Source organism: Pelodiscus sinensis, unplaced genomic scaffold (genome assembly GCF_049634645.1).
Source record: "Pelodiscus sinensis isolate JC-2024 unplaced genomic scaffold, ASM4963464v1 ctg45, whole genome shotgun sequence".
NCBI classification, from domain to species: Eukaryota; Metazoa; Chordata; order Testudines; family Trionychidae; genus Pelodiscus; species Pelodiscus sinensis.
In genome coordinates, this window is record NW_027465963.1 from 955,018 (window position 1) to 966,834 (window position 11,817).

Genomic DNA, 11,817 nt, shown 5'->3' on the forward strand with positions numbered 1-11,817 from the left:
CCGCCCTCCGCAGCCCCTCCTTCCCCTGCTGTCCCCTCCACCAGCTCTGGGGGTGACACAACCAAGGCCCCCAGAGCGTACGCCCAGGTGGCCGCTGCCGCCCCCTCACCTGCCCCGTCATCAGCCCCGACTGCCGCCTCCAGCTCCATCCCTGGTGGCCGGGGCCCCTTTCCCACCATGACCAGGAGGCACGGCGTTCGCTGCCTCCTGGTCGCCGCCTCGCCCCACATGGAAACCTACGTGCGGGCGTTGGCGAGGGTGGTGGGGGCCTCGGCCGTGGTGGCGGCCTCCAAAATGTACGGCAAGGCGGTGTTCTTCCTTGCCTTGGAGGCCGCCGCCCAGGAGGCGGTGGAGAGGGGCCTGGCGGTGGGGGGCGTGCACGTGCCCCTCGAACCGTTGGAGGACCTGGGCGTACGGGTGGTCCTCACCTCCGTCCCGCCCTTCCTCCCTAATGCCGCCCTGTTGCCCTCCCTCTCCACTCTGGGGAAACCCCCGCAATAGCGCCCTCCTCCTCTGCCACAGCCTCAGCAGGGAGGACAGGTTGCTGGCCCCTCGGTTCCCCGTTCATATCCACCACTGGTAGAACCCTCCCTCCCTGCAGTCAGTCGGCGGGAGGGAGTGGTTGCCCCCCCTTTTTCCCCTCCCTCCCCAATTGCGTACCCCCTTCCCTCGTGTGTCCCTCCCCCCACAATAGCACCCTCCTCCTCTGCCACAGCCTCAGCAGGGAGGAGTGGCTGCTAAACCCCCACCCCTTCCTCAGTTGCCCCTCCCTGAAACCTGTACCCTTCCTCTCTCCCCCTCTTCCCATCACTGACGCCCTCCTCTCCTGCCTGTTGTCCGGTGGGGAGGAGCGGTTGATTCCTGCCCCTCCCACCCCCCCTTCTGCCATCTGTGACTCCTTCCTCCCTTCACGATGGAGGAAGCCCCTGCCCCTGTCGGTCCCATGGTGCCCCCATTGCCACCAGGCCCAAAGAACGCTGCGGCCGACCTCCCGACCCCCGGCCCAAGCTCCACCACTGCCACGGCCGACGCTCCCTCAGGACTGGGAGAAGCGTACACGAGGCGTACAGCTAGTTTGGATTAGAAGCCTAATCTGAACTAGCTAGTCCGTGCCACGTGTAGCCGCGCGGCACGGAGTCCGAACTAGCCAGCATTTAAAAATGGCGCCGGCCGGCTTCATGCAGATGAAGCCCGGGAAATTCAAATCCCAGGCTTCATTTGCAAGTGCGGATGACTACATTACCCCGCTAGTTCGAACTAGGGGGGTAGTGTAGACATACGCCCCGCGAAAACCAACTGCGCCCCCTGGCCTTGCCCCTGCTGACCAGCCCTCCACCTCCACCTTGGAGGGCTGGACTCTCATTGGGGGCAAGCGCAAAGCCCACCGTACGCGGACTCCATCTCCCCCCTCCGATGGGGAGGGTGGGAAGGCCCCCCTCTGTAAGATCCCAAGGGGGGCCAGCGCTATCGAGATCGCCCCCGGCAAGCGTCAGCAGGAGGCGCCGGCCGAGGAAGCCGTGGCAGCGAGGGGGGATGACGACGACCCCCCCTGCGGAGCCTATCCGCAAGGAGGCCTCGGGTGGAGCTCCCCCGGCCCGGTTTCAATTGCACTCCCCACAGCTACCGCCGAGGTAAGTGTGGCCTCGGCGGCCATCGGGGAAGGCTCCGGGGCTGAGGGGATGGAGTTGAGCTCCGTCTTCGAGGAGATCGAGGCCCTGGGTCTGACCCCGCTTACCCAGGGGGATGACGGCCCTCTGCCAGCGGGCCCCGGTCTGGGCAGTGACTCTGTGGCACCGCCCCCTCCTCTCCTTAACCCTAGCCCTAATCCTGACCCTATCTCCCAGGTGGCCGACCCCGTCCTTACACTCGGGGCGCCCCTACTGTTACCTATTGGCCCGGCCGACTCGGGAGCCGTAGTCAGCCCAGCATGGCTCCCAGAAGTGCGGAAGCTTTGCTGGCCCCATAGGGGGCTGCCACTTCTGGCACCAAGCAGGGCTGTGGGATCTGCTAGGCCCGCACAGGGCTGGAAGCAGTCAGGCTGCAGTAGCCCCTGTCCGTGGTGGTGGGGCTGCTCCAGCCCAACCACAGTGGGCGGGAGGGTGACCCCTCTGCTCACCCCTGTTTAATCAGTTAACCGGTTAAACTTAACATTTAACCAGTTAACTAAACAAACAGGATTTTACATCCCTAAGGGTATGTCTACACTACAAAGTTAGTTCAAACTAATGGACGTTAGTTCGAACTAACTTTGATAGGCGCTACACTAGCGCTCCGTTAGTTCGAACTTAATTGGAACTAACGGAGCGCTTAGTTCGAACTAGGTAAACCTCATTCTACGAGGATTAAGCCTAGTTCGAACTTACTAGTTCGAATTAAGGGCTGTGTAGACCCTTAATTCGAACTAGTGGGAGGCTAGCCCTCCCCAGGTTCCCCCTGGTGGCCTCTCTGGGCACAACCAGGAAAACTCTTCTCCTCTCCCCCAGCCCCGGGCCCTTAAAGGGGTAGACTCTGGCCAGACGGCACTGGAGTCAGACAGCCCTGCCAGCAGTGTCTACCCCTGAGCCAGTGGCCCCACCATGAGCCAGGTAGCCAGTGGCAGTGAGCCGTCCCCTGCCCAGTCCCCGAGCACCCAGGGGCCAGCCAGGGGCCATAGACGGCGCGCGGCCTCCTGGTCTAGTGCGGAGGTCATGGACCTCATTGAGATTTGGGGGCAGGCCCCCAATCTCCAAGATCTCCGCACTAGGAGGAGGAACGCGGCCGTCTACGGCCGAATAGCAGCTGCCATGGCCAGCAGGGGACACAGGCGCACCCAGGAGCAGGTGCGAATTAAGCTGAAGCAGCTGCGGCAGGGGTACGCCAGGGCCACAAGGGGCGGCGCCGCTGCAGGGGATGACACCTGCCCCTACTTCCCCGCCCTCCACCAACTCTTGGGGGGAGGGGCGGTCCGTGCCAGCCCGGGGGACAGCGAGCCGGGACCAGAGGGCCCTGACCTGGGCGCACCGGAGGGGCCACCGCCAGCTGTTCCAGCAGGGTCGTCCAGGGAGACCGTACCGGGTAAGTAGTTCGAATTAAGTAGTTCGGGGGGGGGGAGGTGGGAGGGAGACCAGGGACCGCGCGCGTGGGCCATGCCTTCCACGGATCACGCAGACACCTGTGCACGTGCGAGCACATGCCATGCCACCCTTGGGCAGGTGACTCCAGCTGCGTGACACCCAGGGGCCATTGCCCAATAGGCACATGCTTGTGCAAAGAGACCTGACATGCTCCCGACCCCGGGGCAGGACCCAGCAGGATGCTTTCCCTTCACATGTCCCCTCTACACGGAGGCAGGGGACATCTCCCCCTCCCCCCCGCCGCCCCGGCCACACTATACATGGCACAGGGACATGGGTGCGGTCTTGGGGCAGCTCCCAGTCCCGGGGAGAACCAGACATCGTGACCATGGCCTCTGTACAAGCACAGAGGCTCTGACGGTGCAGGACATGGTCACCCTCACGTTGCGGGGTGGGGGAGGGGGCTGGGCATCATCCTCTGCGTCCCCAGGGAGAACTGACCACTTCTCTTCTTTCTCTACAGCTGCACCAGCTGCTCGTGCAGGGCGCACCACCCCGCCCAGGACATGCTCCCGCACCCGCGGCCTGCTCCGGACCGCCAGCACGGAGCAGGAGTACCGGGACCAGCACCTGGGGGCCCTGCGAGCCGTGCACCACACACTGCAGGCCTGGATGCGGGAAGACCTGCAGGTCCGCCACGAGCTCCTGGCTGAGCTCCGAGGGCTGAGCACCAACCTGCAGCTCCTGCTGCAGAGCATGGTGCCCCGTGCTGGTCCTGCGCCTGCTGCCCCCCCAACTGCTGCCCCCCCTCCCACCTCTTCCTCCTCAACCCCCACAACCTCTTCCTCAATGTCCACACCCCCTACCTCAACCTCCGCACCCTCCACCCCATCCCCCTGGGGATGCCGAGGCCCCCTCCCTCGCCGTGCTGGGAGGCGGTTGGCCCGGCGAGACCCCCACCCCTGATCCTTCAGTTTCCCCACCCCCTCCTTTCCCTTGCTTCCCCCTTTCAGCTCCCTCCTCCCAGTTTTCCCCTCCCCTCTCCCACCCTCTCTCTTCCCCTCTCCCACCCCCTTTTCCCAGTTTCCCCGAGTTTTGTTAAATAAAGAGAGTTTCTAGTTTTGACCACACATTATCTTTATTTTGTACATCAAGAAGAGGGGCTAGGGAAGGGTAAGTGGAAGGAGGTGAGGGAGGAATGGGGTACGAGCCCCCGATGGGGAGGACTGGGCTGGCTCTGCGGGCTTCTGGGGGTGGAAGCTCTCCTGCAGCCCCCCAATTGTCCCCTCTCCCCAGTGCAGCCAGGCTGATGGCCGAGTGGTGTGATGTGCCCAGTGTGGGTACTCCGGGCACTCCAAGCCAGGACTGCTTTGCAAGCGGGGCACCCCTGAGAACTGTCTGTCCGGGGTGGGGGTCGGGTCCCTTTAAGCACAGCCCTCGGCTAGCCTGAGACAGCAGCTCCACGCTCTAAGTCCTCCTCTGATGCCCTGCCGGCACTGCTTCCGGCCATCCTTAACCCCGGTTCAGGGTCCACTTAATGTGGACATGCTAGTTCGAATTAGCAAAACGCTAATTCGAACTAGTTTTTTAGTCTGGATCCGTTAGTTCGAATTAGCTTAGTTCGAATTAACTAATTCGAACTAAGTTAGTTCGAATTAACGTTGTAGTGTAGACATACCCTAATACAGTAATGGGCAACCTGCGGCCTATTGGGGTTCTAGGTGTGGCCCGCAAGACATTTTGTTACTGTTGCCCATGTGCAGGGTTGCCAGATTCTGCTGTCTTCCATCCACATAGTTTTTTCCTACCAATATTGCTAAAGTGATACACATTTAAAGCAAGGGCATGTGAAGTGCATGCTGATTGCACCCAGCACTGACGGAGAGAGCCATGTGCTCCCTCTACATCCTAAGCACTGCTGCGGTTCAATCGGCAACCCGCCCCCCCCCCCCCCCCCAATTCTAGGTAGGCAAGTGCAGTTAGCAAAACTACCCTATCCCAGGAGACCGACTTAGTTACAACCATCTTGAGGCCCACTGAAATGAAGGAGGGCCACTCATGCAGCCCACTCACTAGCCTAATATCAACAGAAGAGGGGAGTCTCTTGGAGGAGCCTTTGACAGAGAATTTCTTTCCAAACAGGTATAAGGCCAATGGAATCATTTCCTTGCACAGTTTTTAATATGGTTGTTTAATACTAATATTGTGTTACTGCTAATAGTGCTGGTTTATTTCTCATTTGATCATTTCAGTTGCTACTTCAGATCAAGACATCACTTCCATCAGAAAGAAGAACTCAAACCCAGAAGCACAATTAAGCATGTCTCCTATTACTAGATCTGGGACAGCTATCTGCAGAACCAAGTTAACAAGCAAAAACTAAACAGAGTAACTCTGAAATATGTTATCCCCAAATTAATACTTGAGGATTGAAAAAAGCAACTATGCATAATAAGGACATGTGTATTTTGAACTATTAAGCTAAGTTGCAATTATTGCATTTTTATAGCAGTATTTTGCTTTCCTCCATATCATAATACTCACATGCACACAATTCTCCAAGCCCACTTAATAAGGCCAGACCAACCATATACCCAGGAAAGATTAATGACAGTGCTGCCATTACATCTGTGATGGATAGGGGTGCTGTCCTTTTCTAAACATTCCAGCATTCATTAACTAAAGGGTTAAACGCAGGTAGCTAGAAAGAGTTGGCAGGGAGCCAGGAGAATCAATGAGAAGAAAGTATTGAGATTTGAATTGAAAGGTGCACTTGCCTGCTGTTTTAATTTGTGTGTGAGTTTAAACCAGGAGCTGGGGGGGAAAAGATGAATTAAACTAGGCTGGAATGCCATGCCTAAAAAAGAAATACCTGGGCATAGAAAGGGACTGGACCTTGAGGTACGGATATGAGAGTAGATAAGGAATATTTATTTAGATGCAACCAGGTTATTTTCTTTGGTTAAACTCCTCTGTGCTGAGTCCATGTGACCCGCCCCATACATTTTAACTTTAAAGCTGTAACCCAGGGATACAATTCTCTGTGTTTTAATCTGTTCTTTTCTCAGTTGCTCTGTAACACCTAGCAACCAAGTATGCTTTGTCAAGTATAGCTTTTTGTTTTGTTAATAAAATCCCCCCTTTTTAAGGCGATGATTTGATTCTTGTGTCCTAGAAGGTAACAGGAGGTCTGTGTGTGCCTGCCTAAGACAGAGAGGTCAGCTACCAGAAATTGCAGTTCATTTTCTTTTTTCCAAGCTCTCTTGTAAAAGATCTTGGGGGTACCCCTCTGGAAGAACTCCAAGTGCTTCTTCCTGGGTTCAAGAGGAAGGGGATTTTCACTTCGTGGTGGTGGTGGTGGTGGAAGTCTATCTGTGACTGTGATAGGGTATGCATACCCTGCACTGTAGCAGGAGGGATTAAGACCCTGTAGGCAGAGGAAGTCCCACCCCTTCACCCAGACTGGGCATGCTCCAACTACTGAGGCAGTATAAAAGACAGCAGAGCAGCTCAATCTGGGCTGGCCAGAAAAGGACAAGAACCTCCAGCCAGAGTGCCTGAGCTGTAGCAACCAATAACTCAGACAGTAGGAACCGGAGCCCCAGGAAATGGATGTGATGTAACCCCTGCAGAGTTCCAGGGAGAAGCTGCTGCCAGGGAACTGGGAGATCCAGCTGATATGTGGGACAAGGAGCCAGCAGAAGCAATAGGAAGCAACCCAGGGAGGGTGCAGGAGTGGCCTCTCCCACCCAGGTATTCTCAGTGGCTACATCTACACTGCAGGCTCCTTGCACAAGAACAGCCGTTCTTGCGCAAAAACTTGCGGAGTGTCTACACTGCACATGCATTCTTGTGCAAGTAAATTTACAGTACAGTGTCAGAAGAGAGGGCTTCTTGTGCAAGAGTTATTCCTCTCCCCACGAGGAATAAGCCCTCTTGTGCAAGAGGGCAGTGTGGATGGGAAACAGGGGTTTCTTGTGCAAGAAACCCCTATAGCTAAAATGGCCATCAGAGCTTTCTTGCGCAAGAGAGCGTCCACACTGCCATGGATGCTCTTGCTCAAAAACACATCTTCCCTATGCAAAAGCATAGGGAAATAATAACAACCCAGGAAACTACAGGCCAGTTAGTTTAACTTCTGTGCCAGGGGAGATAATGGAGCAAGTAATTAAGGAAATCATCTGCAAACACTTGGAAGGTGGCAAGGTGATAGGGAACAGCCAGCATGGATTTGTAAAGAATAAATCATGTCAAACCAATCTGATAGCTTTCTTTGATAGGATAACAAGTCTTGTGGATAAGGGAGAAGCGGTGGATGTGGTATACCTAGACTGTAGTAAGGCGTTTGATACGGCGAGGAACAATCCATATCACACATACAGAATGGGAAGTGACTGTCTAGGAAGGAGAACGGCAGAAAGGGATCTAGGGGTTATAGTGGATCACAAGCTGAATATGAGTCAGCAGTGTGATGCTGTTGCAAAGAAAGCAAACATGATTGTGGGATGTATTAACAGGTGTGTTGTGAGCAAGACACGAGAAGTCATTCTTCCGCTCTACTCTGCGCTGGTTAGACCTCAGTTGGAGTATTGTGTCCAGTTCTGGGCACCGCATTTCAAGAAAGATGTGGAGAAATTGGAGAGGGTCCAGAGAAGAGCAACAAGAATGATTAAAGGTCTAGAGAACATGACCTATGAGGGAAGGCTGAAAGAATTGGGTTTGTTTAGTTTAGAAAAGAGAAGATTGTGGGGGGACATGAGAGCCGTTTTCAGGTATCTAAAAGGGTGTCATAAGGAGGAGGGAGAAAACTTGTTCATCTTGGCCTCTGAGGATAGAACAAGAAGCAAGGGGCTTAAACTGCAGCAAGGGAGGTTTAGGTTGGACATTAGGAAAAAGTTCCTAACTGTCAGGGTGGTCAAACACTGGAATAAATTGCCCAGGGAGGTTGTGGAATCCCCATCTCTGGAGATATTTAAGAGCAGGTTAGATAAATGTCTATCAGGGATGGTCTAGACAGTACTGGGTCCTGCCGTGAGGGCAGGGGACTGGACTCGATGCCCTCTCGAGGTCCCTTCCAGTTCTAGTATTCTATGATCTCTTGCACAAAAGCACATGGTCGTGTGGATGCGCTCTTGTGGAAGACCTTTTGCACAAGAACTCTTGCGCAAGAAGCCTGCAGTGTAGACGTAGCCAGTGTGTTTCAGCTGGATTCCCTACCGAGGGAGTAACAGACCGTTCTGCTGCTCACAGGGCCCTGGGTTGGGACCCGGTGGAGCAGGAAGGGCCCGGGTCCTCCTACCAGGGTGTCTGCCCCAACCCTGCTGACTCTGGCCCTTAGGCCAAATTGCCCTGAACCAGGGGCTGTATAAAGACTCTGGCTATTAGGCCATGCTGCCCTAAGCCAAGGACTGGCTAGAGGCTCTGGCTGGTAGGGCACACTGCCCTGAGCTAGGGGTCACTAATGGACTTTGTTACCCTGAGATAGGGGCTATTAAGTGGCTTTTGGCCAGTGTGCTATACTGCCCTGTGTGCAGGGCTGCTTATGGACTCTGGGTCACTGTAACAGGGCAGCTGCCCTGTACTGGCCCCTTAAGAGCCAAACCCCAGCCTAGAGCAGGCCCGGGGGAGTTCAGCCCAGCTGGGCGGTGTTGGCCAATTAAGGCCCAGCTGGGGGCTATAAAAGGGCAGGGCTGCTTCAGCCAAGGCAGTGTGATCCTGGCTGCCGAGGGAGCAGGATGCTCTCTGGAGCTAGGGCAGGGCTAGAGAGTTAGGCTGGGCCAGGGCGCTCGGACAGCCAACCGGCCAGCCTGCTAGGCCTGCAGACAGGCCTGCTGGAGAGACACCAAACCCCCGGAAGGGGGGCTCAGCGAGTGACTTGGGCACTGCCAGAGGGCAGTGTGGCGAAGAGAGCAACGCGACTAGAAGATTCCAGAGGGGAAACGCCACGTGAGCGGAGGCCTGTGCGGGTGGAATGGACTGATTCCGGGGACAGGTGACGGACCCCCGCTACGGTGGTGAGTGACCCCCTCACAGTCACACTGAGACAAGGAAAGATTTGTGGGCTGTAGAGACAGCGAGCTACCTTGTAGCCAAGCAGGTGGCATCCCACTCTGGAATATACTCACACCTGTGACAGGAAGTGCATACACTGCCACAGTGACCTTGTGGAGCTTTTTAAAGCAGAAGCCTATAGAGGCACAGTATTTAAGGTCTCTGGCAGGCCCCCACCTTCTTCACTCAGGGTGCTAGAGTGGGGAACAGCATCACCTGCTCATTTTTTAAATTTTTAGTTTCAGAACACTTGCTACATTGTAAAGTAGCCAAATCAAACATTTTATCCCTGAAATTATTCCATTCCTGCTACAGAAAGGGTTATGTGGCAAAGTGACATTTCCCCTAAAGTTTGTTATAGTTCCTGCTCTTCACTGGGAAACTCACTCTGTCCACACTACAGAGTTTTGTGGCAAAACAGCTGTTTTTCCGCAAAAACTCATGGAGCGTCCACAACTCAAGTGTGATTTTGCGCAAGAGAATCGAAAGAACAGAGGGGTTTTTGTGCAATTGGTATTCCTCTTTCTACGAGGAAGAAGCCTTTTTGCGAAAGTTCTTTTGCAAAAGGACGTGTGTGGACGGGGAAGAGGGTTTTTTTGCACAAGAAATGGCCTCCAAGAAAAAGCACACATGCTGTGGTGGATGCTCCATAAAACTCATCACACCTCTATAATTCCTGTCTCCTCGCCCCTCTTAAAGCCTTGTGGCAGGAAGCTGGCCAGAGAGCAGCACCCTGACCGCATGGCTCTCCCTGCCACAGGCCTCATCAGCATGTCTGAACCTCAAGCCCCCCAAAATGCCTCTGGCCCTAGCAGGGAGTAGCCCCAGGGTTCCCAGGACCCACCCAGGAGGAGCAAGAGGCAGGCACCCTCCTGGTCAGGCCCAGAGATTGTCCCTCCTGGAGCTGTGGGGCCAGGAGGAGACATTGCAGGATCCCCGGGCCAAGAGGAGGAACGTGGACATTTATGGCTGGATGGGGCAGTCCCTGGTGGAGCTCGGACACCCACCCCAGACCTTGGAACAGATCTGGAGCAAGGTCAAGGAGCTCTGTCAGGGATATGTCTGTGCCACCGAGCGCAGCTCACACTGCGGGGCAGGACCCCGCACCTGCCCCTACTTCCAGGAGCTGCATAACATCCTGGGGGATGGGGAAATGCCCTCCCCATCCACGCTCGTCAACTCCAGGCTGGCAACCCCCATCATCACCCAGCCGGAGAAGGAGGAGGAGCAGGAGGGCGAGAGCCAACTGGCCGTGATGGAGGAGGAGCAGCAGAGGGGCACTATGACCCTGTCTCTGGAGCCGGTGCCTGTCAGCCAGGACATCTCCCAGGCCTCCTTGGACACCTGGGAGGGATCCTCAGGTGAGTGGTCTCACTTTGTTACTCACACAGAGGGTGGGTGCACAGGGGGTGAGTGTTGCTCCAACTGGAAATCGTGCTGTGGTCTGCACACGTGCAACCTTGTGCAGCATTAGTGTGTAGCACGTGGATGCAGTAGGCAGCCCCTGAGCATGCCTGGGATCCTGCTGGCAGGCTCAGAGGTCACACACTTACTGCCCTGGCTGGAAGCAGTCTAGCCACAAGGGTGTAGGCCCAACCCCACACGCACACCGAGGAGTGCTGCACACAGTATGCAGCTATGCCTGCATGTGCAACACAGCAGCTATGCCCGTAGACAGTGCTGCGAGCTGCCCCATGTGTGCGGGCCCCCAGGGAGCCCCAAGCTGCTCCCGGCTCCTCTGCCGCCCCTGAGGGAATCCCACTGTGGCTGGACACTTCCCTTGGCTGCCTGTCTGTGGGCTGGGTGTGGGGGGAGGATGGGGGACGGGCAGCATGGTCCTCTGGGCACTTTGGGGCTCCTGTGAGGCTGGGCCTGCTGTGAAGGCCGCACATGGCCTTGCTGCCAGGACATCCCCCTCCTCTGGCCCACAGATTGTTGGTTGGTTGCTGCTCAGAGGAGGGCATGGCCTCAGGGACAGTGTCTGCAGGGATGACTGACCACCTCTCCCTCTGTGTGTTCTCCACAGCTGGACCAGCCGGGAGTGAAGGGCCAGCCAGTCCACTGCAGACACCTGCCAGAGCCTGGGGGACATGAAGGTGTGCCGGGGTCCACGAGTAGCTGATGTGGTGGCACATCACTGTCCTGGAGGGCATGAAGCGGACCCTGGCGCACAAGGTCTACGTGGATCTCGAGTGACAGGAATGTGCCTGGGGCCAGTTCCTCGAATGGTGTGACTGCATGTGTGCCATCATATCCAGCATGGTGGCACACCCGCCTCATGCTGCTGCTCCTGGATTCCACCCTCCTGTCCCCCCTGCTATGCCCATTCGCCTGCCACCCCTGCTATGCCTCTGGTCCCTCCCCAGGTGATGCCCATGCCCCCCGCCCCCCCGTCCCTGACCCCACCCCATCCTGGCCACCGCCCTGTGCTCCCCACACCCACTGGACCACAACCCCGATGAGGCCCCTGAGGTGGCACATGGAGCTGCCCCCCTCGCAGTTATGAGTCCCCCTCTCACTTAGGAACCCCTCCCCCACCCACCTTTTTTTGATGTAATATAAATAGACATTATTTATTGTTGAAAACCATAGAGGTGTGTTTATTGGGAAGTCAGGGAAGGGTTGTGGTGGTGAAGGGATCTGGCCACAAGGCAGAAGCCACTTGGGAGGAAGCCCTGGGGAGAGTTACTGGCGTGCTTGAGAGAAACTCTCA

General features: G+C 56.3%; 1 long non-coding RNA gene across 1 annotated transcript; it reads left to right on the forward strand.

Annotated features, from left to right (window-relative positions):
- Positions 1 to 8,665: 8,665 nt before the first annotated feature.
- Positions 8,666 to 11,617, forward strand: LOC142825446 (uncharacterized). Its single transcript, XR_012899840.1, has 3 exons — positions 8,666 to 9,067; positions 10,202 to 10,465; positions 11,131 to 11,617. It is a non-coding gene; the product is annotated as an uncharacterized LOC142825446 (long non-coding RNA).
- Positions 11,618 to 11,817: the final 200 nt, after the last annotated feature.